The sequence below is a fragment of the Suncus etruscus genome, chromosome 9, assembly GCF_024139225.1.
Source record: "Suncus etruscus isolate mSunEtr1 chromosome 9, mSunEtr1.pri.cur, whole genome shotgun sequence".
In the NCBI taxonomy this organism is placed as follows: domain Eukaryota; kingdom Metazoa; phylum Chordata; class Mammalia; order Eulipotyphla; family Soricidae; genus Suncus; species Suncus etruscus.
The window spans coordinates 83,389,649-83,415,227 of NC_064856.1; the positions used below are offsets into that span (position 1 = coordinate 83,389,649).

At 40.7% G+C, this 25,579-nt stretch overlaps 1 protein-coding gene and 1 non-coding gene across 4 annotated transcripts in view; one reads left to right on the top strand and one right to left on the bottom strand.

Annotated features, from left to right (window-relative positions):
* Positions 1–25,579, top strand: part of KIAA1549L (KIAA1549 like) — a 311,480-nt gene that overhangs the window by 20,864 nt on the left and 265,037 nt on the right. The window lies entirely within an intron of this gene.
* On the bottom strand, positions 22,691–22,830 carry LOC126019461 (small nucleolar RNA SNORA48). The gene has a single exon (XR_007499152.1). It is a non-coding gene; the product is annotated as a small nucleolar RNA SNORA48 (small nucleolar RNA).

Below are 25,579 nucleotides of genomic sequence, written 5' to 3' on the forward strand. Positions count from 1 at the left end.
ACATTATGACTCTACCACACACAATCTTATGTGGTTGGAACAATAGAGTTGCAATTTGGTGATTGTAGTTATTAAATACTAATGTCAGTTCTGCATACTCTACACCACAGTTATTGCTTCTCATTATTTTGTGCCAAGATAACTACAAGGACTAAAAGTGCATAAATTTTGGGGGATCAGAATGATAGTACAATGATTTAGGTGCTGCTTGCAGTTGATCAACCCAGCATCATTTCAGTGGTTCTCTGAGCACCTCCAGGAGTAATCCCTGATTGCAGAGCCAAGAATAATCTCTGAGCATCACTGGGTGTGGCTCCAAAACAAAAGTGTTTAAATTTCTATAGTAACTAAACATTAGCTAAGCATCCAAGTGTGTCTGATCTGTGCACTTGGTCCTAGGGAACAGGAATGAGATTTCTTTGAGTAGAATTGAACCCAAAGGAAAGGGTTGAGCTCTGGGCCCATGGATTGATTGTAGGTGAGGGATTAAAAGGAAAAACAGACAGAGAAGCAAACAAAGTTACCTCTGGTTCTTTGCAGTGAGTAGCATTTTTCAACCATTAGTCCTCAGATGTACAAAGGTTGAAAATTGTTTCTTTTACTGCTCTGATTATAACTTCTCGCTTATGAGTTAGTATGCAGGACAAGTGCTGATGAATAGATGTGAAATGGCTGCAGAATACTGCTCTAAACTGTTTGTTTTGACTTACCATTCATTTTTACATTTCTATAGTTAAAGCTAGTTAGAAATAGAGGAAATTTATTCACAATCCCAGCAAATAAAAGCTACCATTTTTAGGATTGATGTCTCTCTCTTCCTTACTCTCTTCCACTTTCTTTTCTGTTTGTTTTGTATTTGGGGGTGGGCTAGATATACTTAGTGCTTACTTCTGTCTCTGTACTCAGGGATCACTTCTGACAGTGCTCAGGAGACCATACTTGGTTCTGGGGATGGGTAAAATTATTTTTAGAGTTTAAAAATTATTTAAACACAATGTTTTACAAGGTTATTCACAATACAGTATTTTTCAGAACTAAGAAGTTTTTCATGATTTTCAATCATACAATGTACAACTTCCTTTACCAGTGCACATTTCTTACCACCAATATCCCCAATTTCCCTACCACCCTCCCCTTCTCCCCTCCCTGCCTCTGTGACATATATTTTTCTTCCCTCTCTCTCTCTTTCTCTTGCTTTTTTTTTTACTTTAGACATTGTGGTTTGCAAAAGGGTATAATGCATAACACTTTTTCTTCTTTCAGCACCCAGTTCTTGTCTGCAGAAAAGCTCTTTGCACTTCTATGCTCATCACAGCACTATTCACTACAACCAGAATCTAAAAATGAATATTTCCAATGAATATTATGCAATTGTTAAGAAAAATGAAGTCATGGAAATTTGCTTATACATGGATGATATGGAGAGTATTACGTTGCGCAAATTAGAAGGAGAGGGATAGACATAGAATGATCACACTCATTTGTGAGGTATAAAAAAAAGACAGTATAATAATAATAATATCTAGAGACAATAGAGATAAGAGCCAGGAGGTAGGGGGTTTGCCACAAATAGCAGTTAGAGCAGAGAAGGGACCACTGTGTCAGTGATAGTTTGGGAAATAATTTGCAAGACAAGTGAGATTGCATGTGACAAAAGTGTCCTTCCTTCCTTCCTTCCTTCCTTCCTTCCTTCCTTCCTTCCTTCCTTCCTTCCTTCCTTCCTTCCTTCCTTCCTTCCTTCCTTCCTTCCTTCCTTCCTTCCTTCCTTCCTTCCTTCCTTTCCTTTCTTTCTCTCTCTTTTTCTCCTTCCTTCCTTCCTTCCTTCCTTCCTTCCTTCCTTCCTTCCTTCCTTCCTTCCTTCCTTCCTTCCTTCCTTCCTTCCTTCCTTCCTTCCTTCCTTCCTTCCTTCCTTCCTTCCTTCCTTCCTTCCTTCCTTCCTTCCTTCCTTCCTTCCTTCCTTCCTTCCTTCCTTCCTTCCTTCCTTCCTTCTTTCTCCTGGCTTTGTGCTCTGGGATCACTCCTGGAAGTGCAGGTGTGTGTGTGTGTGTGTGTGTGTGTGTGTGTGTGTGTGTGTGTGTGTCTTGGATCTAAACCAGGTCAGTAATGTGCAAGGCAAGCACACCTCAGATGTATTTTCTTTTTTGAGTTTGTATGACTTTTCACTCATAACTATAATAATAATAATAATAATAATAATCTATAGTGGGTTTTTGATTCTGTAGATTCTTGTTTCTAGCTGATGTATTATGGGAAATTTTTTTGCATCTGCAATTTGAATTAAAGATTTTGCAATCCATTATGTCTCCACTTTTTGTTGTTTCAACTTTATCTCCTAACTAGCTCTTATTTTAAGAATTTTAAGTTCCTGCAGCTCCACATAGTATTTCTGCTTTTTTATTTTGTTTTGTTTTGTTTTGTTTTGTTTTGGGGTCACACCTGGCAGCACTCAGGGATTACTCCTGGCTCTATGCTCAGAAGTCGCCCCTGGCAGGCACAGGGGATTATATGGGATGCCGGGATTCAAACCACCATCCTCCTGCATGAAAGGCAAACACCTTATCTCCAAGCTATCTCTCCGGCCCCACATAATATTTCAGATATCTAAGATTTTTGTTTGGTTCTCTTTCAGGGGAGTAAAGAAAAGAAGAAAGCATTTTTCTTCTTCTAAACCTTGTCAGTTTATTATCACATAGCCACAGAAGAACTGCCAGAAACCATCCAAATGTCTTTCCCCTTTCAGGATTCTGCCCCCTACTCAGGTGAGGTAGCATTTCACAGGTTACTGGCTTACCTGGTGGTGGAGTTTGCAGGTGGTGGATTGGCCATCTGGTGATATGGACACCCCTCTTACTCACAGGCAGAAATGCCGGTCTGAAGGCTGCCCCCTCTGCCTCCCTGTTCTGCCCACTACCCACAGGAATCCATCTGTTCCCTCCCACCTAGGGCTTAGCATGAATCTGCAGGCTGACAGGTTTCATATTCTCTCAGTCACCTGAGCTGAACTGGATACTTTTTTTTTCCATTTCTCAATGAAATCTGAAAATGGTTCCTTGTGACTTCACAGTACAGAGATGGGGAAAGAAAGAGAATAGCCCTGTTTATTTTGGTCACAGGTGATACCCTGACTCTTATGTATCTACTTGTTCTTGTTTTATTTGGGGCACATCCAGAATATCCAGGTCTTTCTTCTGTCTCTGTACTTAGGGATCCTTCAGGTGAGGCTTGGGGGAACCAAATGGGGTTCTAGGGTAAAGGTAAGGTAAAACTTTCCCTTCTATCCTATCTCTTCAGCCCCTGACTTTCTTTGTGTGTTTTATTTGCCTGGAAACTCAACATCTGGCTTCCATCACCACCAGACAACCCTGAGTGAACAGAGGTGACCCCTCTCTCCTGCTAAAGGAAACTGACTTTTGATTCCTTACCAATCAGCTGTTTTTCTCAAACCTTCTTCAAGAAAGATGCTTAATGATTGGTTGTGAATGTCATATTAGCTAAGAGAAAATGCATTTCTTTCATTTCTCACATCATTTCACCTATTTTGACAATAATTTGGACAATATTACTGGTGTCTGGCCTTTTAGGTGCAACACATCTTTAAGAGTCAATGATACTTGCATAAGTGTCAGAATTATCCAGCCTGTACAGAAAATGTACCGTGTGCTGAGTAAAGCCTATGCTAGTTGAGCTTTGTAAAGTGATAGGCTTTACTGCTTTTATGGAATATAGAGGCAAAGATGTAGCTTAGTGGTAGAGTACTTACCTTGCACTCATGAGGCTCTGGGTTTATTCCCAGTACTATGAACAAACAAATAAACAAACAAGAAATCTGGTAGTCTTGGTGGTGTATATGTCTGACTAAAACTCAATCATGAACAATTTTGTAACCAGGGTGCTTAAATAAAATAATTATAATTTTTTAAAAAAATAACAAAAGGAAAGAGAAAAAATCTGGTAGTATAGAAATATGCTTACAGAAAGACATGATTGTATGGAAGTAGCTAATTTAATATGAAAAGTAAGATATTCAGATACAAAAAAATAAAGTGCTACAGAGAATAAATATTAAAAGAAATTACTTTGATTTTGTGCTTCATGGGCTGGCCTGTTTAGAGTGGCATCCACTTTAACTTGGTTCTCCTGTGATGCATTGATTGGTCCCTGCTCTAAGAACTCACCAAAAAGAGTAGTAGTTGCTGTGTCTGTCTGTGATCTGGGAGCTCATGGTTTATGCTGCTGTTTGAGGTCCTCTGAACACTTCTAAATTGTTGATACTATGGGGTAGTCTTTAGAGAGTCAGAGACCAGCAACATAACCTTTCAAAGAGAAGTTGACATTTTGCTTCCAATCTATTCTGACTATAACATATATTGGGAAATATGCCCTGTAAACTATTTTTTATTAAATATATTTTTTATTTAAGTAACATGATCATATTTGGGTTACAGTCATAACCAGAACACCCCCCTTCACCAGTGCAACATTACCCCCTCTCCCCTTCCCATCCCCTGCCCGTTTTTGAGACAGGTATTCTACTACAGTAATTTATTTTTAAGTTCAGTAAGTTGTATTATTTTCCTTAGAGTAAAAAAATATAGTAAAGGTGTGATAGTGGCAATCGCCAATGTTTGCATAGGTCCAGAAAAATGGAGAAAATAGGAAAAAAAATCCTTGACCTGATTACAAAAAGGCCTCACCCAAGAAGTTTATTGGCATAAGACAGATTCTGGGTTCCAGGCATACCAGTCTATCCAACTCCAGTCATTCTCAAGGTCCTGGTGAAACTTTTTTACACTTTAGCTATAGTTGGTATCAGACTTTTATATTTAAAGACTCTGGATTCTGTGCATTTCTTTCATTGATGTCATGCCCTGTAAACGATTCTTATCTGAAGTGTCCTGAGCTGTAGATTTTCAGTATTTAGTTTTCTTTACTTTAGATATTTTTGCATGTGTGTGCTACAGTGCAAGTTATAGTTTCCATGTCTCTAGTTAGTACTTAGCATGTTCCTGACAGTGTTAGGGAGACTAATATGACTTTGATGGAATTTCATCTTTAGGGCCATTTTTTTGTTTTTGTTTTTGGGTCACACCCAGTGATGCTCAGGGGTTACTCCTGGCTATGTGCTCAGAAATCGCTCCTGGCTTGGGGGACCATATGGGATGCCCGGGGATCGAACTGCAGTTCGTCCTAGGTTAGAGCATACAAGGCAAATGCCCTACCGCTTGTGCCACCTCTCAGGCTCCTCTTTACGGCCATTTTTATGAGATGAAAACTATAATGATTCACCTTTTACAGATTAAAAAGCCAAGTCTTACAGAGTGAAGTAACTTGACCAGAAGAATCGCACAACATAATGTGTGGTCATGGAACCCCATGCCTGGGCTCTTATTCACTGCAATTCTCAGTGCAGTTATTTGCCCCCAAGCCACATCGTTGGCTAGAGAAAGCAGTTGCACCTGAAAATTACACAATGTCTGCTTTGCAGGGCCCATTTCACCTGTTCCTTCTGTTGTAGAATGTGGACACAAAGGTGATATTGTAGCTGTGGTCATGAGAAGAACTGTATTAATGTTCCCACCAATTTCAGATATCTGGTAAAAGACATTTGTTTCCAATGATATTGGAGATAATGAGAATTGAAATTGTGTTGGAGTTATGTTTTGATCTCCATTATCTCTAAAATTCAAGTACCTGGGCAAGAATTGTGAAAAATGTTGTGTTTCTTCCAAAGCTCACACATACGGATATAATCCAGTATGATTTGTATCTTTTTCCATTCCTTAAAAAATTCCCAGGCCTATGTCACCTGAGATTACATTTAAATAAAATTTAGGTTCCATAGGATGTGGTCCTGACTCTACTCTTTGAGCTTGGTGAATTATGAATATATGTTTTGGGGGCCTGTCATTTTCTCTGCCCTCAGTGACCGCTACATTTCTCCTGCTGGCAATACTAGAAATAATATATTGGTTTCCAGGAATCTTTTATGGAACTCATAAAGATTTATATGAGAATTGGGTTGGTATGGATATTGAGATTGTCTGGCACCTGGATACTCAGTATAAAATTTTCATTAGAGTTCTCCTACTGCTCTTCAAATTAACAGCAATGATTGAGACCTACTGTTCTTTTTAAAATGAAGACTCACCATTACTCTCATTAGACAGTCCATTGCTCAGGACAGCTGTTAACTAAATCCTAACGTGCTGGAAGCCAGTTATCTGTAGGGTTTGTTAGGCATGAGTCTATAATGTGGTAGACTGAGGGTTGGGAAACCTTGACCAGAGAAAGATTGGTTCATAATGGGGATCTTCCAGAAACAAGCAAGGAAACAAAATAAATGCTGGTGAGGAGAGAGAGCTGGCAATCATTTAATTCCTCCCCTTCACCTTACAGATAATATTCTGAGGCCCAGTGGAAGTAACCAGTTACATTAGTCAAAGGAAATAACCAATAGTATATATGTTTTTGTTAGAGTTATGCAACCTTTTAGTGTTAAACATGCCCAGCAGGATTATTGTATAAATTATTTTATTTTTGATCCATATTTTTCTAGAGTTAAGCGGGATGACAAGAATGAAGTCATATAGGGCCATCACTAGAGGCACCCAGGAAGAAAGGCCTTGCTCATGGTCGTTTCCCTGGCTAGTGACCTTGTAAGCATCCTGTGTCCTTGTCTGTGATGCCCTGACTGCAGCAGTGCCCCATACCTCCCAGGGGCCCTATGCCCTGGCAGGAGAGAAGAAAGTGGATTGTTCTGCTGTGGGTGACCGTGCACCCCACATGTTCAATGGAACTCTGGATGAATTTTCCACCGCCTGCCTGATAGCCACAAAGTTTGCATAGCCCCGGGCCAACAGGAAACTCTGCAAATAAATTTAGCTCAGCACACAGAATCTGGCTTAACTAGATTCCTTAACCTTTCCATGGAATCTGTTTTTGTGCCTGCTCTCAAGCATGTAGTTATAGATATGTTTTTGTAAAGTTTAAATTGTGATCCTTATTGCTTGCACAAAAGAAAGATCTAAATGGAAAATAGGCTAAACAAAAAATTGTATTTGCGTAAATATCAATTAGCTATTTGTTTAAGAATTTGCTTCCCCTCCCCTCATCCTGCCAGGTTCCTCTTTATCCTTCCCGCCATCAAAATGTGTACGTGCAGTATGCGCACTAAGCCCAAAAAGGGAATGAACTCTCCCATTGGTTAATGTTGCTATACTTGTACAAACTTGATTGGTTTATGTTTCAATCCTGTGTTGCTACCCCTCATACAGTATAAAAAGTATAAAGTATAAAAAACCCCGTTGTCCCCTCAATAAAGGACTCTCGATTGGCATAGGTCACCCTGAGTCCTTTATTAACTTCTACAGCTTTATTTCACAGGTGATCACAAAAGAGCTCAGCACTCATGAATTATTAGTAATTGCTCTTCTACTCTGTCCTGGTTGAGAGAAGCTGCTGGCCGGATTTCTCTCCCACAAGGGACGGAGAGGAGGCAATTACATTCTGCCTGAAGTTGCTTCTTCCTTGTCGCTACCTGAAGTGTGGGGGTGGCCGCAGTTTTGAATTTCTCTGCTTCTTCCCTTTATGCTTTTCATGTCACATACAGCTTCCTCTTTCTGTTGCGTTTCCTGCCTTCTTCCTTTTTGTGCCTGTCATCTGCTATCTTTTTAGTCCCTTGCTCCTTGATTGAGGATCTGACCTACCCAGAGTCTTTTCATGCCAACCCTTGCCTTGGCTGCCAGTGAGATCAAGATCTATGTGAATATTCCAATCTTTCCTCCCCACAGTTTTAAAGCTTTTTTTTTACCCTTCCATTGTTAATGTCTTTCACTTTCAACCACCCTTCGCCAGTGGCCGCATCCTCAGGAGCTTGTACTCCACTCTGACATCTCAAATTGAAGTCTCTGCCTCTCCATAGCCTCAGCAATCTGGAGCTTAAGTCCTCATACCTGTGCCCAGGTGTCAAGCTCCTCCACTTTACCTCCTAACTGGGTTCACCTTCCCCACTACACTTGGTTGCTCTTTTCCATTCACCCAAGGTTCACAAAGGACTCTGTCCCCTTGTCTTTTTCTCCTTGCTGCTTGCATACTCATCACCTGGGGCCAATCACTCACTGTCCCCTCTTCAGGATATAAAATCCTGCCAGTGGTTTGGTTCCTCCTGATGTCTATCTCCAGTATTCCTGTGACCACTGCTCAATAGGGCTCTCCTACAGTGCCTCTTTGGTCTCTCATGTCTTCTACTTTTGTACCATCTTCCACTCCCCCCCCAGTGTGTCCTTCCAAATGTCTACAATTTTTCTGGAGTTTGCTAAGCTGCTCTAGTCCCCCAGCTCTCGACCGGATGTACACTCGGGATCAAAACACTCACGTGGGGCGCCACTTGTACCCGCCTCCGTTTCTGCCCTTTACTGGGAGAGATTTCCGGCCAGCAGCTTTCTCTCAACCAGGACAGAAGGCAGAAGGCAGATACAAATAATTCGCAAGTGTTAAGCTCTTTTGTGAACACCTAGAAAATTAAGCTGCAGAAGTTAATAAAGCGCTCAAGCTGAGTTCCTGTCAAGAGGCTTTAATGATGGAGAGCTGGGTTTTTATGCCCTGCTCCTGTGGGAGGGGTGGTAACATAGGATTGAAATATAAACCAATCAGATTTGTACAAGTACAACAATTTTAACCAATGGGAGCATACACACATTTTGATGGCGGTAAGGATAAAGAGGAACCTGGCAGGATGGGGGGAGGGGAAGCAAATCCTTAAACAAATAGTTAATAGATCTTTCTTTTGTGCAAGCAAATAAGGATTACAGTTTAAACCTTACAAAAACCTATCTATAATTACGTGTATGAGAGCAGTTACAAAAACAGGTTCCATGGAAAGATTAAGGAATCTAGTTAAGCCAGATTCTCTGTGGTGAGCTAAATTTATTTGCAGAGTTCTTTTGGCTCGGGGCTATGCAAACTTATGGCTTGAATCAGGCTCTGTCTCCCACAACCCACCTCACCCCCTTTGGAAAGCAGGTGTACCTCCAAGTTTCTACCTTAGCCTTTTTTTGTCTTTTGGATCTAGGTGTAGACAACTCACAGTAGTGATGTGTCTCCAACACAGTTTCTACTGCCTCAGCACTGATCTCTCTGATGGGCACTTGCCATGAGATGCCCTTGGCCACCAGACACTCAGCTGTCTCATCTCCTGCTGTTCCTCTTACTCTCGTCCCAGTTCTAGTGAGCAGAGTCTCTGCATGGCCATATTGGCCAGAAACTAGACTCAGCTAATTCTCCTCTATGCCATCTACTTGGTTATATCTTCTTATATCCAGGACTCCTCTCTCCTCCTGCCATCATTGCTCAGGTCCCCATGAGTTCCCTTCTGGGTGATTTCTGTAACCTTTTCTCTGCTTTCTCTTCTCCCTGCCACCTTAGTCCAACCTGTATAGTTCTTTCTAAATCAAAAAACATGTTAAGCTGTCTTGCTTTACCTAAAGCTGCAAACTGTATCCAGCTAACAGACATGTTTGGATTCAGAGTGGTCATCTGCATCATGTTTAAGTGATGAACACACTGTTTCATCCTCACACACTTCCTTTGGTTTTATTTAACACCTAGAACTGAAACAGAGGGGTGGGGATTATGATATTAAGTTGATTGCCTTGTATGTAGCTGACCCCAGTTTGATCCCTGGTTCTACATAGTGTCCACCAAGTATGTGGCCCTGAGCATTGCTGGCTATGGCCCAAACCACCCGTTCTTCCCCACAACTAAAATACATAAATGGCACCATACTTCATTACTACTTCACTGAAAAAAAAATTTAAAAAATTAGGGGTTGGAGAGATAGCATGGAGGTAAGGCGTTTGCCTTTCATGCAGGAGGTCATCGGTTCGAATCCCGGCATCCCATATGGTTTCCCGTGCCTGCCAGGAGCAATTTCTGAGCCTGGAGCCAGGAATAACCCCTGAGCACTGCCGGGTGTGACCCAAAAAAACCACACACAAAAAAATTATCAGGCCATTTCAGGGCTTGCGAAATAGTATAGAAACTAAGGTGTATAGAATAGAAAGTAAGCTAGCCTTGCATGCTTCTGGCTGTTTGGATCCCTAGCATCACCAGTGTGATCTCCACAGCACTTTCAGAGGTAGCTTCTGAGCACAGAGCCAGAAACTAGCTCCTAAATGCTGGTAGGTGTGGACCTTCAAACAAGCTAATTAGAATATTTCACATGATATCTCATGGACTTAATTTCTGAAAACTAGAACTTCAAGCCCCGAGTTACTGGCAGCTACATTTCTCTAGGACAGCAGCTAATGGTCAGAGGGCCACGGACAGCTGTGTCCCTTAGATGGAGCAAGCACTGTCCATCTCATGAGTTATTGCTCTCTCATCACCAGCTCTGCTCCTGCCCTGTTCACCTGTAGCCTTGGTGTGTGAAATGACATCGGGCCCTCTAGTCCCCGGACCCCACTGCATTCTTGTATCTGGCGTTGAGCTTTGCTTTTGGAGCACCCTGGGCCCAGTGTTCTGTTTAAGCCTCTGCATCAGGGCAAGGAACCCCCAGTTGGCTAACCTTGTGGGAGAAGCAGTCATCCTGTTCTTTACAAAGGACCTTGGCAACTTAATAAGAAAGCAGTTTCATTATGAGTCGTTTGACTCAGAGGCTTACAAACCCTTGGAGCTTTCTTTTTAAATGATTCTGATGACCATGGACTCTTTAAGAACTACATTTTATGGCAGGAGATAGTAGAGCAGTTAGGGCATATACCTAGAATGCTTTGACCCAGTTTAGTTCCTGGCATTACCTGGTCCCAGCACATCACATCCCTGATAACTGCCTGGATGGCACAGGAATTTCTAATACTGCATGGCCTCAGTACTGTGGCTTCCTTGGACCCTTGCATTGAACCACAGGCTAATTGGGCCTCCAGGGGCCCTGGGCCTGCTGAGTGCCATTTGGGAACCATCTCCTAGCCCCCCAAAGAATACCATTTTATGTTTAACCACACATGCATGTACAACGTATATAAATACCACACACACACTACAACTGAAAAAAAAAGTGCTAGGAAATATCATTATCTTTTCTCACTTCCTTTTTCTCTTTTCTTCCTCACCTTTTTATCAAGCCAGTCATCATCCACTAAATTAATTTCATAAACTATGAATGGATCACAACTTGAACTTGGAGAAGCACTGCTCTGGGGTGTATGTAAATTCTCCTAAAATTGCATATATTCCATTTTAGCGCACATTTTTTTTTCTGGAAGAGCAATTTCTTTAGTATTTAGTTTTCCAAGAGGCCTGACAAAAATGGGCAACCATAACCGCTGATTTAGCGAATGTGTTCTCAGTGAATTTGACTTTGGCAGTTTCATGTACCCAACCATAGGACTTAGTGAGCATTATTCAGAATGGAGGCATGTTCTGTCTGCTCCCTGACATGTCTTGTATTGTTCATTGTTAAATGAGATTAATATTTGAAGCCACGTGGGATGAGTGATATGGGTCCTTAAATCTCTAGTACAATGCTGGTGAGGCATCATGGAAAGGTTTTACTTGGCAAAGGAAGTTTTATAAAACCTTCTTTTAAAGTCAGATAAACCAGAGAACTTGGTTTTCATTTGGTTTATATCAAATCATTTATTTAACAACTGCCCTTGGTGATTGAAATGAAGAAAATTGTCAACAAAATAAATATTCTTGCCCTCATGGGTCTTTAGCACTCCAGCAAATAAAATGAGAAACAAAAATTGGTGCAGGAACCAAACTTTGATGTCAATAGAACAAATATCAAGGCTGCCTGGGGCTGAAATACATCACAGAAAAACTTAAAACTTTTAAGAAAGGTTACGTTGGAAAATAGCAGAAATGATGTTCCAAGACAGCACCAATTATTTTGAGATGGAGCAGTTTTTAAAAGTAACAGAGAATGGGCCAGAGTGGTAGAAACAGTGGTAGGGCATTTGCCTTGAATGTGGCTGATCCAGGACAAACTTTGCTGGTTAGATTCCCTATTCCCAGCATCCCATATGGTCCCCTGAGCCTGCCAGGAGCAAATTCTGAGTGCAGAGCAAGGAGTAACCCCTGAGGGTGTGTCCCCCCCCAAAAAATAAAAACCAAACAAAAAGTAACAAAGAATTTAAATGAAATGACCATGGGAAGGTAAAAATCTTCCCAGAAGCACAACCCGTTGGATGTGTCTTAACTGTTATCTCCCTCTATGGTGGGTTCTCAGAGTCCCCCACATGCTAAAGCTGGCACTTCTCCTGGGCCTGTGGCACCATATCCAAGGACCCACGGACCTGCCCTGCTTCGCAGAAGGTTAATGGCGTCTCTAAGAAGGGCCATTTATTATTACAACCCTGTGTGCCCCAGCTTGAAGTCATTCTGGCTGTTGGAGCAAAACTGCCTCATTACTCCAACTGTCAGCGAATGAAAAATGAGCCCTGTGAGAGGAGTCCTCCTTTATTGCTTTAGTAACACCATGACAATTTTATTAAAATGTATGTGAATAAAACAAAAAGGTGTTGTCCCCCCCCCACACACACACACACACTCAACCTGGTGGACAGAGAAGCGGGGAAGACAGACCCTAGACTCCCCAGGCTCCGCACACCTGCGCCCCGTTCTGTTCGGAATCTGCTTCCCCGAGCTTGGCTCCTCTCCTGCTCCCGCTGCGGCTTCCGCGTGCCCGGCCATCTGGCTGCCCAGCCTGCGCTCCTGCGTGGAGCCTTGTAACGCAGAGCTGCCGACTGGCCTTTGCAATCCGGGCCTGTTTTCAAATGGCCTTTGGTCCAAATTGTGTGACCTTGTATGCGTCCTCACTGGAGGGGTGTATGTAGCTGAGGGCTGGAGCACCAGGAAGGTGGTGTCTGTGGAGAAATCTCGATGTTCTCCCAAGCCTTGACATTTGCTCTCTGCTCTGCTCACTCTCTTCTTCCTGAGGCCTCCCCCGACCTAACTGAAAGGGTTGATTGACTCCCAGTCCATCTTCACAAATGGAATTGGGGCGCTTCCATTAAGGCACTGCTGAACCTCTCATCTCCTTCCCTCCCTCCCTCCCTCCCTCCTTTCCTTCCTTCCTTCCTTCCTTCCTTCCTTCCTTCCTTCCTTCCTTCCTTCCTTCCTTCCTTCCTTCCTTCCTTCCTTCCTTCCTTTTCTCCTTCCCTTCCTCCTTCCTTTTCTCCTTACATCCCTCCTTCCTTTCCTTCTGCCCTCCTTCCTTTCTTCCCTCCTTCCTTCCCTCTTTCCCTCCTTCCTTCTCCTTCCTTCTTTCCCTTTTTTCCTCACTCCCTCCTTTCTTTTTCTTCCTTTTTCTAATTTTTCCTCCTTCCCTCTTCTCCCCTCTTCTAATCTTTTTTCTTTCTCCTTCCCTTTCTCCTTCATTCTTTCTTTTTCTCACTCCCTCATTTCTTTTTCTTCCTTTCCTTTCTCTGATTTTTCCTCCTTCCCTCTTCTCCCCTTTCTCAGTCTTACTTTCTCCTTCCTTTTCTCCTTTCTTTCTTCCTTCTTTCTTCCTTCCTTCCTTTCCTTCTCTTTCTCTCTCCTTCTCATTTCTTCCTTCCATCAGATGCTATCTTCTTGTCCCTTAACCCTTATGCAAATTGATTTTAGCCCTGTTTCTTGGAAGTCCTTGAAGACTTTTATATAATATTTGGCTTTTGAAGATCCCACTTTTAAGAGAGATTGTATAGTATGTATTTGTTATAGTTGTTTAGCATAATACCCTCAAGGTCCATTTGTGAAGCTGAAATGATAGGGTATCGTTTTATGGATGAATTGTATACATGCACCACATGTCTTATTCAGTCATCTGTCTTGTCTATTGCAGATACTTCATCAACGTAGTGATTTTGTTTCCATTGGAGATATATCTAGAAGTGAAACTCTTGGGTCATATGATAGTTCTATATTTATTTATTTATTTATTTATTTATTTAGTATTTTGGGCCACCCCTGGAGATATTCAGAGATCACTTCTGGCTCTGTACTCAGGAATTACTCCTGAAGGGGCTCAAGAGACCATCTAGGATACCAGAGATCAGTTGCATGCAAGGCAAGCACCCTATTCACTTTACACACACTCTCTCTCTCTCTCTCTCTCTCTCTCTCTCTCTCTCTCTCTCTCTCTCTCTCTCTCTCTCTCCTTTTCTCTCTCCAGCTCCTCTACTTTTATTTTTTGATGTAATGCTGATTATTACAATAGTTGTACGAAGTTACATTTCTATCATTAGTACATAAGGCTTTATTCTCCACATTCTTGCCAAAACTTTTGCCTGTGTTTCACACGTGAAGGCAGGCACTTTATTGACTGACCTCTCCTTTCGAACTTTTGGCTTGCATTCTAATTGGGATGAAGGATGTCTCATTGTGATTTGGCATTTTCCCAGTAATTAGTGATGTTAGGTACCTTTTTCTGTACCTGTTTGTCATTTGTAGGTTTTCTTTGGAAAGCTGTTGATTCAGTTCTTCTGCCTATATTTGAATTGGTATTCTACTGCTTTTACTTGAATTGTTATAAGCTTGTGTAGTCTGTGTAGCTATATCACCACATCAAGTTGTTTCAACTGTAACCGCTTGTGTAACCTTAGACTGTTGTCCTGGTCTACTAAAGTATTGGTTTTATGGCTTTGTGAAATTCTTCACCAAATGCCAAAAAAGATGGTGGCTCATAATTTATTGTTCTTTAAAAGATATTTTGTAGGAATGTGAAATGGATGATATTTAACAGTCACTGATTTTTGTTGTTGTTGTTGTTGTTAATTCTCTAATTTCAAGAAAAGTTGGCTTTAATGCCACACAATGGATTGGTGACTTTCCCCAGAAATTAAGTAAGAAGGTGAGAGAAAACCAATGAGAATCACTTTTCAAATTAAGGCCATTCTGCTTGCTTTTCCCTTTCTATTCTTCTTATTTATTCTCTTTCTTTGGAAAACATCCCTTTCCATTTTTTGAATGACTTTATCTGATTGGCATCATAATGCCCTGTCTCAATTTAAAATGAAAAACCAAAAGTCAGACTTTGTGGTGTGTTTTCACCTCTTTGTTTTCTCTCCCCTATTCTCCTATTTCCAGAATCATTTTCTCTGAGTCTTTGGGGGCATTTTTGAATGAGATTTGTTTAGAAGGAAAGCTCAGTGCAGTATAAAGTTCCTTTGCACCCATCTCGAAGTTGAAAAAGAACTTTTAAACAGCCAGAAAAATAATTCCCCAAAGAAGTTTGGATTAGAGAGGCCACAAAGGCCATTTTGTCTTTCCTGGCCATGTCTCTGTGTCTGTTATCACTGTCATTCTCTCTTTTATTTCCCTGTGTTTGTGTTTGTGTCTTTACCTCTGCCCTACCTTTTCCTTCTTTTTTTTTTTTTCCTTCAGAACTGGGGGATTGTTAGATTTGGAGACTGGACCATGAGAATCACAAAGCCAATCTCCCTGAGTTTTTGGGAAAGACTTAGACATGTTTTCATGAGAAGGACAAGTGAACTGTAACAGGAAACATTCTTTGCAATTTGGAATTGCAAAGTGTGGGCTCAAATGCTGGCTCAGTCATTTATTGGCTGAGTACTCAGGCTTATCTTTTGACTGCATTGCTGATGATGTCTCCTGTGTCTGAACCTGTAGTCTGAACAGTCGTAGTGCAGTGGTTACAGGAATTAAATGAGATCATGTGTCCCATGTGTCCATAGCTGCACCCCTAGCCCCTGCAAAATGTGAAGCCAGGCGCCTTCAGAAACAACCTTGTATTATCACAAGGAGGTTGGAGGTAGGATTTGATTTAGTCCTTGTTATAGGTTTCTACTCTAATGGGCATCATTAACCACATCAGTTCGATCCATCTCTGCTTTCTAAGGCTTTCTGCTTTCTTGGCTTTTGACCTTGAGGTTGGATGTTCTGTGCTTGACCTCATCTCACTCCTTGAAATTAATACTGCTTTTACAATTCTACCAATGTCCCTGTGGACCCACACATGTAACATGGATGGGTTCAGGAAGTAGGTAGCATTTTGATTCTGTCCTTGAAAAAGATGTTGAAATTGAGTTTATAGAGAAGGCTGCGGGAGTTTTACAAGAAAGAACAGAAGCAGGGACTTGTAAGCTCCAAGATAGCAAAAATGGTTTAACAACAATGAACTAAGGCACTAAGCAGTTTGGAGGCTAGAAAGAAGGTATAAAGAAAGAGAGGCGAAATCAGGGGAATGATTGGATTTGCCTACACAAGATTCCTTGTTGAATCTTTGGAAGGACTGCTTTTGTGGACTGGTAGGGCATAAGCCAGGATGCTAAAGCTTATATAAACAAAGTGAGAGATGTAGGGTTCTGCCTGTTAGTTTAGACCAGATGTTCTTGCTAATGCTCACCCACAAGGTTATTAGAGGTGAAATGAGAAATACGTGGTGAATAGAGTGTGTTTTTCATAAACTAATTTTATCTTAATACTCATCCTGCAATTTGAGGGTAGAGCTTAACTTCTTTGGTTTAGAAATGTCCTTCTGTCCCTGGGACTGGAGACACAGTACAGCAGCAGGGCAACTTACCTTATGTGAAGCTGAACCTGGTTTGAGCTCCAGCATTTCATATAGTCCCCTGAGCACCAACAGGAATGATTCCTGAGTACAGAGCCAGGAAGTAACCCCTTAGCACCACCAGGTGTGCCCCCCAAAAGATATGTCCTTTTTGGGGTGCCTGAGGATATATGCATGTATTACAGTAGAGCACTTGAATTGCAATGTTCTTGCTCTGGATCCTATAGCCCTGGGCTTTATTGGTTTAGATTCCTGGCACTGCCAGCCAAGAACAAGGACAAGCAAGAAATGCTCTTTCTTTTTTCTTTTTTTTTTTATAAATGATGATTTATTTATTTATTTTTATTTTATTTAAACACCTTGATTACATACATGATTGTGTTTGGGTTTCAGTCATGTAAAGAACACCACCTATCACCAGTGCAACATTCCCATCACCCAATGTCCCAAATCTCCCTCCTCCCTACCCGACCCCCACCTGTACTCTAAACAGGCTCTCCATTTCCCTCATACATTCTCATTATTAGGACAGTTCAAAATGTAGTTATTTCTCTAACTAAACTCATCACTCTTTGTGGTGAGCTTCCTGAGGTGAGCTGGAACTTCCAGCTCTTTTCTCTTTTGTGTCTGAAAATTATTATTGCAAGAATGTCTTTTGTGAAGCAATAAGGGTTACTTTTCCAACCTTGTTGCATGTTAGAACAGTGCCACGTTAGACAGCCAGATCTTGTACTGGGATGGGGTGTCAGGGTGCCCTCAATGAGTCTTCAGAAAGGATTTGTGAACTTTTCTGCTCTGCATGGAGTGTTTGTGGTGGTTTGTTTTCATGTTTAAATTGCTCTCATTTGAGGACACACAGACAAGCCACAAGCACATGAGAAAAATGCTCATTATCAAGGATCATCAGGGAAATGCAAATTAGAGCGACAATGAGTTATTACCTCACACCAGTGGGAATGGCCTAGATCAGAAAGGTCAGAAACAACTAGTGCAGGCAGCTGTTGGGGGTGTGGAGGAAAAGAAACCTTCTAGTTCACTGTTGGTGGGAATTAAACTGGTTCACCTCTGTGGAAAACACTATGGAGGTTTCTCAATTAAAAATCAATGTAGTGAGCCCAGGCTTACTAAAAATACCTGCCTTGCATGTGATGCTGCTGCTATGTGCAGCAAGGATATTCTTAGAGGTTCTGTTGTTGGGGAAGCCCAGTATCACAAAAGGGTTTGATTTTCAGTGCATAGCAAGATGAGATCAAGTGCCACAACTAAAGATGTATAAGTACTTGGCAAGGAGTGCAATCCCCACCACAATCACATATGTGTACCACTCACCTCTCATATCACTGCAGCAATAAGGGTGGGAAGGAAAGGGAAGGGAAAGCAAGAAAGGGTTAAGAAGGGCTTAAACGGTAGAGGGACACAGAGACAATAGAAATGAGGACTGAAAGGACCAGCCCATAATATGAAGCTTATCAAAAAAGAGTGGGAAATGCAGTTAGAGAAATAACTACACTAACAACTACCATGACAATGATAGAGAAAGAAACACAGTGCTGTCTTGAACACAGGCTGGGGATGGGGGAGGAGGGAAATGGTGGTGGGAAAGTAGCACAAGTGAAGAGAGTGTGTGCCTTTTATGGCTGAAATCCAGTTACGAATATGCGTGCAACCATGTGCTTAAATAAAGAAATTATATATATATATATAAAAGGTAGAGGGATTTGATTGGAAAAGATAGATACACACTTATGTTTGCTGGGGTGCTCTGTACAATAGTCAATATCTGGAGATCAACCAGGTGCAATCATAGAAGAGTGGGTAAAGAAATTGCATATACTTATAGGGGCTGGAGCAATATGTATAGAGGGTAGGGTGTTGGCCTTGCATGTGGCCAACCCAGGTTTAAACCCTGGCACCCTAAGCCCACCAGAAGTGATTCCTGAACTCAGAGCCAGGAGTAACCCCTGAGTGTCACCGGGTGTAGCCCAAGAACAACACTTACCAAAAATTTGGTATATTTATATACCCCAAACGAATGGTGTTTGGCTGTAAGAAAAGTGAAAGCTTATCCTTTGTTATAAAATGGATGGAACTGAGGATCATGCTAAAAGTTAGACAAATTCTTGATGATCTCACTTACATATAGGATATTGAAAAACAAAGCCAGGAATCAGTCAAGAAATATCACCCCCCATTCTGATACAGACTAAGGTGACAAAATATTTGGGAGGGCCAAGGTGGTGAAAGGGTGGAGAGTGTTCAATGGACTGTGGTGGAGGAATATTGGTATTTTGGAATGGGTATGATTATACCATACCCCTAAAACATAGAAACATTTAGAGTCTTATAAACCAACATTGCCTCAATAAAATCATTTTAATAAGCTCTATTTGACAAAATTGAAAACTGGAAGCTTGGCTGAGGAGAAAGCTCAACAGGCTGGAGCACATGTTTGATATTCACTAGGCCCTGAGTTTTAACTTGGACACCACATGAGCACCTGAGCACCTCTGGAAGTAGCCCCAATGATCAGCTCTACTGGGGTCAAGGAACATGGCATCATTGGGCCTGCACATGGAGTCATCCATCCAGTAGCACCAATGGCTGTATCACTTAGGGCCAAAGTACTGGGGCCCGCTGTTTATAGGGGGTCATGGGGGTGGAACATGTGGTGCTGGAAATTGAACATGGAGCTTAGAGCCTTCATGTGCTCCAGCCCTTTGATTTGTCTCCCCAACTCCTCTTTTCCCTCTTTGGTGTTGAAAATTTGTTGGGGTAAAGCTTTACTTTCCCTCTAGCTGTGCATAGCATGTGTTCTCTTTTCTGGATCTTGAAGGAGAAAAGTAATTTCTACACTTGTAGGTCTGAATTATAGCGCCACATAACTGAAAACCTTGTTTCTGCTTTATGGTGCTTTCAGTTACCTTAATGCTGAAAGGTCAGAGTAGGAAACATCTTAAATGCAAAGCATTTAATTTCCATTAGTGTTAAAGGTTATTCAGCCTGTGTATTATGGTCAATAAAAATAATGATGTTTAAAGCAACCAATGTTCTTTTTCTTACATGAATATTTTATATGAGCTGCACAGGAAGAAAAGTGTATAGTTTATCCTAGATTATGACCATTGGCAACTGGAAACTTGTTATTCTTATAAAAATAACTCCTGGTATATGTAGATATTCAAATTGTAAAATGAATTACATGTGTTGTTCTTGGAGCTTGTCTTGAAGACTAAGTTTACTGGCTGAATCTTGCTAATATAGAATTTCCCTGAATTACCAACAGCCTTAAGATTATCTATAAATATGACTGTGTGGGCTTGGACTCTGCTGGAGGATGTAGTTAGGTTTTTATGCAAAAAAAAAAGTGACAAGGGATAAGCTATACTATTATTTATAATACTAGCTGTGCACTGATATTAGTACTGAAGTATACACTGTAGTATAGAAAAGAATATCTTTACAGACCTTGTATTACTTAGCAGCTAGCTGCACCAATACATGCTCCCCATTTTCTTTGTACTGATGGTTTGTGGTTCTAAAACTGCTACCTTCTCAGACCAGGGAAGGAGTAGTTACATTTGGTCTCAAATCTGTTGGTATCTATTCAGCATCATATTGTGACTTATTCATTTATTGAAATGGTGGGTGAATATTGATGCATAAATAGATACAATTATTTTCTCCTTTTTATAGGTAAGGAAATGGTATTACAGATGAATGAGCTTGTTTAGATAAGTGGCAGTGTTATAGGATGTGACTGCAGATCACTAATTCTGCTTATAAGCTTCTTACTTTTGTTTTATCTTTTGTTTGTTTCTGGATGTTCCAGGGGTCGAGACTTGGACCCTACACACTCAAGTGGGTCCTCTGACACTGCCCCTTTTCACATGTCCATTTCCACTTAGTATGATTACATCCATGCACTCCATGGCCAGGGAGCCCCTGTCATGATGAATATCTCTCTAGGAGGCTGTAGGGACAAGATTTTCCCAGGCTGACTCAGGAAGAGGTGTTCCTATGCAAAACCATTTCTCTTTCACCTGGTTTCTGAAAATATTGCGTAGATCTTCTCTTTCTAAAACTTGAAAAAAATGGTGGCCAAAAATAAGCTTTCACTTTGTTTATATTAGAATTTCCCAAACTGACTTGATTATGAAATCCTTTATCAGGAATAACTGTTGGATGAATTTGGAGTAATAGCAGGATGCTTGCCTTGCACGCGGTCAACTCGGGTTTTATTCCCAGAGTTTCATATGGTCCTGCGATGTGTGGCCCCAACCCCCTCCCCTAAAAAAAAGAATAACTATTGAGATTTTGGGCTGCATTGTTAGTTCAGGAATTAAGTTACATTTTTTTTTTGCATGGGACTGTGCAATGCATGATCTCTAGCATTGCTAAAGGGGCCAGGATAATTCCTAATAGCCCTTCCCCCCCAAAAGAATAGCTACTAACCTTCTGTAGAATGAGAGATCTCGAAACATGACTTGTTAAATGTGGATTTAGAATAATTAATTCTAGAAGGTCTAACTTAAGTCCTAACATTAAGATTTTTTTTGTAAATGCATCAATACTTAAGGCATGTAATAGCTTTGATCTTTTTATTTTATATCAGAGTGCAAGCCATATAATTAGCTATATTTATAGAATAGATTATATTATTTTCTTGTTGATATTGTCTCAAATGCTGGTAATAAAAATAGTAATAGTTTAATGAGGGATCAGGGAAGTAGCTCAAAGACCAGAGTACATGTTTTGTATGCTGGAAGCCTGCATGAACTCTGAATACTACTAAGAGTCACCCATAAACTGACTTGAGATAGTCTGGAGTATCATCAGATGTATCCCCCAAACAAACAAAACAAAATAATTTTAATAAAAAATTGAGTATCTTAAGAAAATCTTGGGCCAGCGAGATAGCATGGAGGTAAGTCATTTGCCTTGCACACAGAGGGACGTTAGTTCGAATCCCGGCATCCCATATGATCCCCTGAGCCTGCCAGCCTTCAAGGAGCAATTTCTGAGCATAGAGCCAGGAGTAACCCCTGAAGGCTGCTGGTGTGTTCCAAAAAACAAACAATTAAACAAACAAAAATCTGAATTGTTGGTTCCAGTGCTGATGGTCTGGGTACATAGTATCCCATAACTATCAATTCAAACAATGTGGATATAGAGTCTTGAGAATACACATCAATGGTCTAGTGTCTCTAGTTAGGGAGTTCATGCTTATAAAAAAAAAAAAAACAAAAACAAAAAAAAACAAAGAGAAAACCAGAGAAGGGTTCTTACAGAAGATTTGTGGGTGATGACAGATGTAAGCCTTGAGAATTTCAGGATCTGAATGCTTGTAGAAACATAGAAGATTGACATTTCTTAGAAGTGCCTTGAAAAACCCTACACTGATAGTTGGCAAAACCTTTGTGAGATTATAATTTATTAATTTAGTAAATATGTTATCTAGTGTTTTTATTAATTGCTACTCTCAATTAGCACACGAGCTTCGGAGTCTATTAGAATCCTAACAAATACTCATGAAGATTGTCGTTATAAATGAATCATTGAGACTTCCTAAAGAGCTTTCAGAATGATACAAAATTAAGTTTTGTACCATATAAATTTAGCATTAATATATCCCATAGAATGGTGCTTTATAACCCATAGAGTCGTGTAAAAAGAGTTTTAAAATTTTTGGTAACGGACCAAACTACAGTGGTTAGAGTGCTCGTTTGCATGTGACTGACATGGTTTGATTCCAGGAACCCCCTATGTTCTCATAGCCTGCCAGAGCCTGGATGTGGCCAAAACAACAACAAAAATTTGTGGTAAAAAACACGTTTTTTTCTTACATGATAGACAGTTCACCATCTTTTTTGGTGGGGTGGGCACACCCGGTGACACTCAAGGGTTACTCCTGGCTATGCGTGCAGAAATTGCTCCTGGCTTGGAGGACCATATGGGACGCTGGGGTATCGAACCGCTGTCCATCCTAGGATAACATTCGAGGCAGATGCCTTACCGCTTGTGCCACCGCACTGGCCCCCAGTTCACTATCTTGATAGTTTTAAAACATATAGTTTGGTAGTACCAAATAGACACACATTATTGTGAAGCAAATCTTCAGAATTTCTCACCTTGCAAATCTGAAACTCTGTATTCTTCACTTTACTTAATTTTTTATTTGTATGTGCCCCAAGCATGAAATAGCTCTGGCCACCAACCCAGGAATCAAAATAGGATGAACAAAACATCATCTGCTTTGTCCCCTGACTGATATAAGAATACTACCAATAAAGTTTCTCTTTGCCTATTGCCAGGGTATAAAAAATAACTATAATATTTTTTTGCTCTATAAGATGCACTTGACCATAGAAACTCATAGTTTTAGATGCTCTCCTTCTCTGCACTCAGGCTTTAGCTCCACGTGGCATTCGCTCCATAAGACGCACTTTTTTGGAGGGGAGTGCATCTTATGGTATGAAAAATATTGTTTTACACTTTGTTTGGGGCTGGAGTGCTCAGAGCTTATTCCTAGCTCTGTGCTCAGCAAACATTTCCGGTGTGGCTTGTGGGACCATATGGGGTGCCAGGAATAAAAGCCAGGTTGACTACATGCAAGGCAAACAACCTGCCAGTTGTACTATTGCTCTGGCTCCTAACTCTTTATTCTTTAAACAATAACACTCAAATTTTTCCCTCCCATCAATTCCTGGAATCTATTATCTTATTTCTATCTATGAATTTAACTGTTGGACATTTTATATAAATAAATTCTTGCCATGTTTGTTATTTTATGACTAACTTATTTTCCTTAGTGTATCACCCATTTTGTAGCTTATGAAATGATTTTATTTTTTTTTTGGTTTTTGGGTCACACCCGGCAGCGCTCAGGGGTTCTCCTGGCTCTATGCTCAGAAATCGCCCCCTGGCAGGCATGGGGGACCATATGGGATGCTGGGATTTGAACCACCATCCTTCTGCATGAAAGGCAAACACCTTACCTCCCATGCTATCTCTCAGGCCCCCATGATTTTATTCTTAAAGACTGAATAATATATTACCTTGTATATACACTGGCTTTTCTTTATTCATTCAAGAATTGATGGATTATTTTGGTTGCTTCTAACTCTTGGCTCTTGTGAATATTGTAAAAGGATTAAAAAAAAAGTGAGAGCACTTCTAGCAAAGCCTGTCATATAGTTTACTTAACAGTCCTTCTGATGGATTTATAGGTGACTTTCGTTTCCCCTGCCATAAACATCTGATGAATGTCATTCACATAAATCACTGCCTTTTTCTTTGATTATTTCCTTAGAATTAATTTCTGAAACAGTGTTACTGGATCAAAAGGGGTGTATGTTTTTAAGGTTTTTGACACATGTGATCAAATTATCTCCTGTAAACATATGAACATTTCTCACATTTTTGCTAATGTTAGGTAACATTGGAGGGCAAGACAACAAAATAACTGTGTCAATGCAATAATTAAAAATAGCATTATATTGCTGGCTTTGTTTGTGGACCATAGCTGGCAATGCTCAGGGGTCACTCCTGACTGAGCTCAAGAATCATGCCTGGTGGTGCTCAGGGGACCATATGGGATTCTGGGGATCGAATCCAGGTTGGCTGCATGGAAAGCAAGCACCCTACCTGCTGTACTATCTCTCCAGTTCCTCATATTGTTATTTTAATGTGTTTCTTTATTTACCTGCTAAGGTTAAGCTTTATTTTTTTCACATGCTTTTATTAAATATTTTGTGTAATATCAGACAATATTATTTCTATTAAGGTACTTTGTGTTTCTGTTTTAAATACTTTATATTATTTATAGTCCTAATATTAAGTCTTTATCATATGTATAGGTGTTTTCCTAATTTATTATAAGCTTTTAATTTTCATGGTGTTATTTTGTCATCTGATATATAATATAGTCAATGATATTTTTTTCTTTATGTTTTTTTTCCCAGTGCATTATTTATAAACTGGTAAAATAGGCCAGGCAAGTCTACTTTTCCTTGATTTTTGTTCCAATTCAGAAAGACAATTTTTGTTCCAATTCAGAAGTTGTAGCTTTCGTAGGTTAGTAGAGAACATTATACATTTTACATTAAATTTTCATTTACTCTAAAATACTTAACTGGGCCGGGATGTAGTTCAAGTCATAGAGCATGAATTATATACAGGATTCTAGTTTCAGTTCCAGTACAGCATGGCTCCTGAGCATGCTTTGTGGTACCTTGTGACCCTTGAGCAAGGTCAGCTAGAAATGGGTCCAGGCTGTGCTGCAGTGGAAGGTATGAATGCCAGGAGAATTGTGTATCTTCTGGCTCAAAGAGAAACAGGAACCTGGGGGTATCCAGATAGAAGTGCCAACTCCCTGCCCTTTCTCCCCACCTAACCTATGCATACTGACCTGTTGCCTTTCTAAGCTATGTAGCAAATCAAAATCTGAGCCTTTACATCAACTGGCTGCTTTTTAAAAGTCCTTCCACCCAAGCAAGCACCAGTGGTTCCTTGGCATTTAAAAGGTTCTATTTAGAAACATCAGATGTCTGAAGAGGGAGGAGAGGGGTGTTAGGTACTTGCCTTGCACATGCCTGACCTCGGTTTATCCCCACCACCTCATATGTTACTCAATCACTGTGGGAAAGAGTTAAGTCTTGAGTTCTGCTCAGTGTGACCCAACCAGCTCCCTGCTTTCCCTCCTAAAAGCAGCAGCAGCCTCCAGACATCCAAGGTCAAGTGACTACCTTTGAGTTAGGATCCTAGAAATCCTCAATGGGCTTCATCTTTGCCTTCTCAGGCTGCAGGTTTGCTGAGGAGAGGACTTACTGATGGCTAATACTGAATCCCCCATGAGAGTATTATGCCTTCCTTGGATTTGGCTGCAGCCCTTCTTCAGGGCCAGAAAATAAATTCCTAGCACTGCACTCTTATATCACAATTGGACAGCTGCCCATTCCTGAAGCGCTCTCCTTTAGGATTCCATAAATGTTATAGAAAGGACTTTAGAAAGTCCTTATAATTAAAAGCAAACAATGGGTGATTATTTATTAATAGTTGCCATGTGGA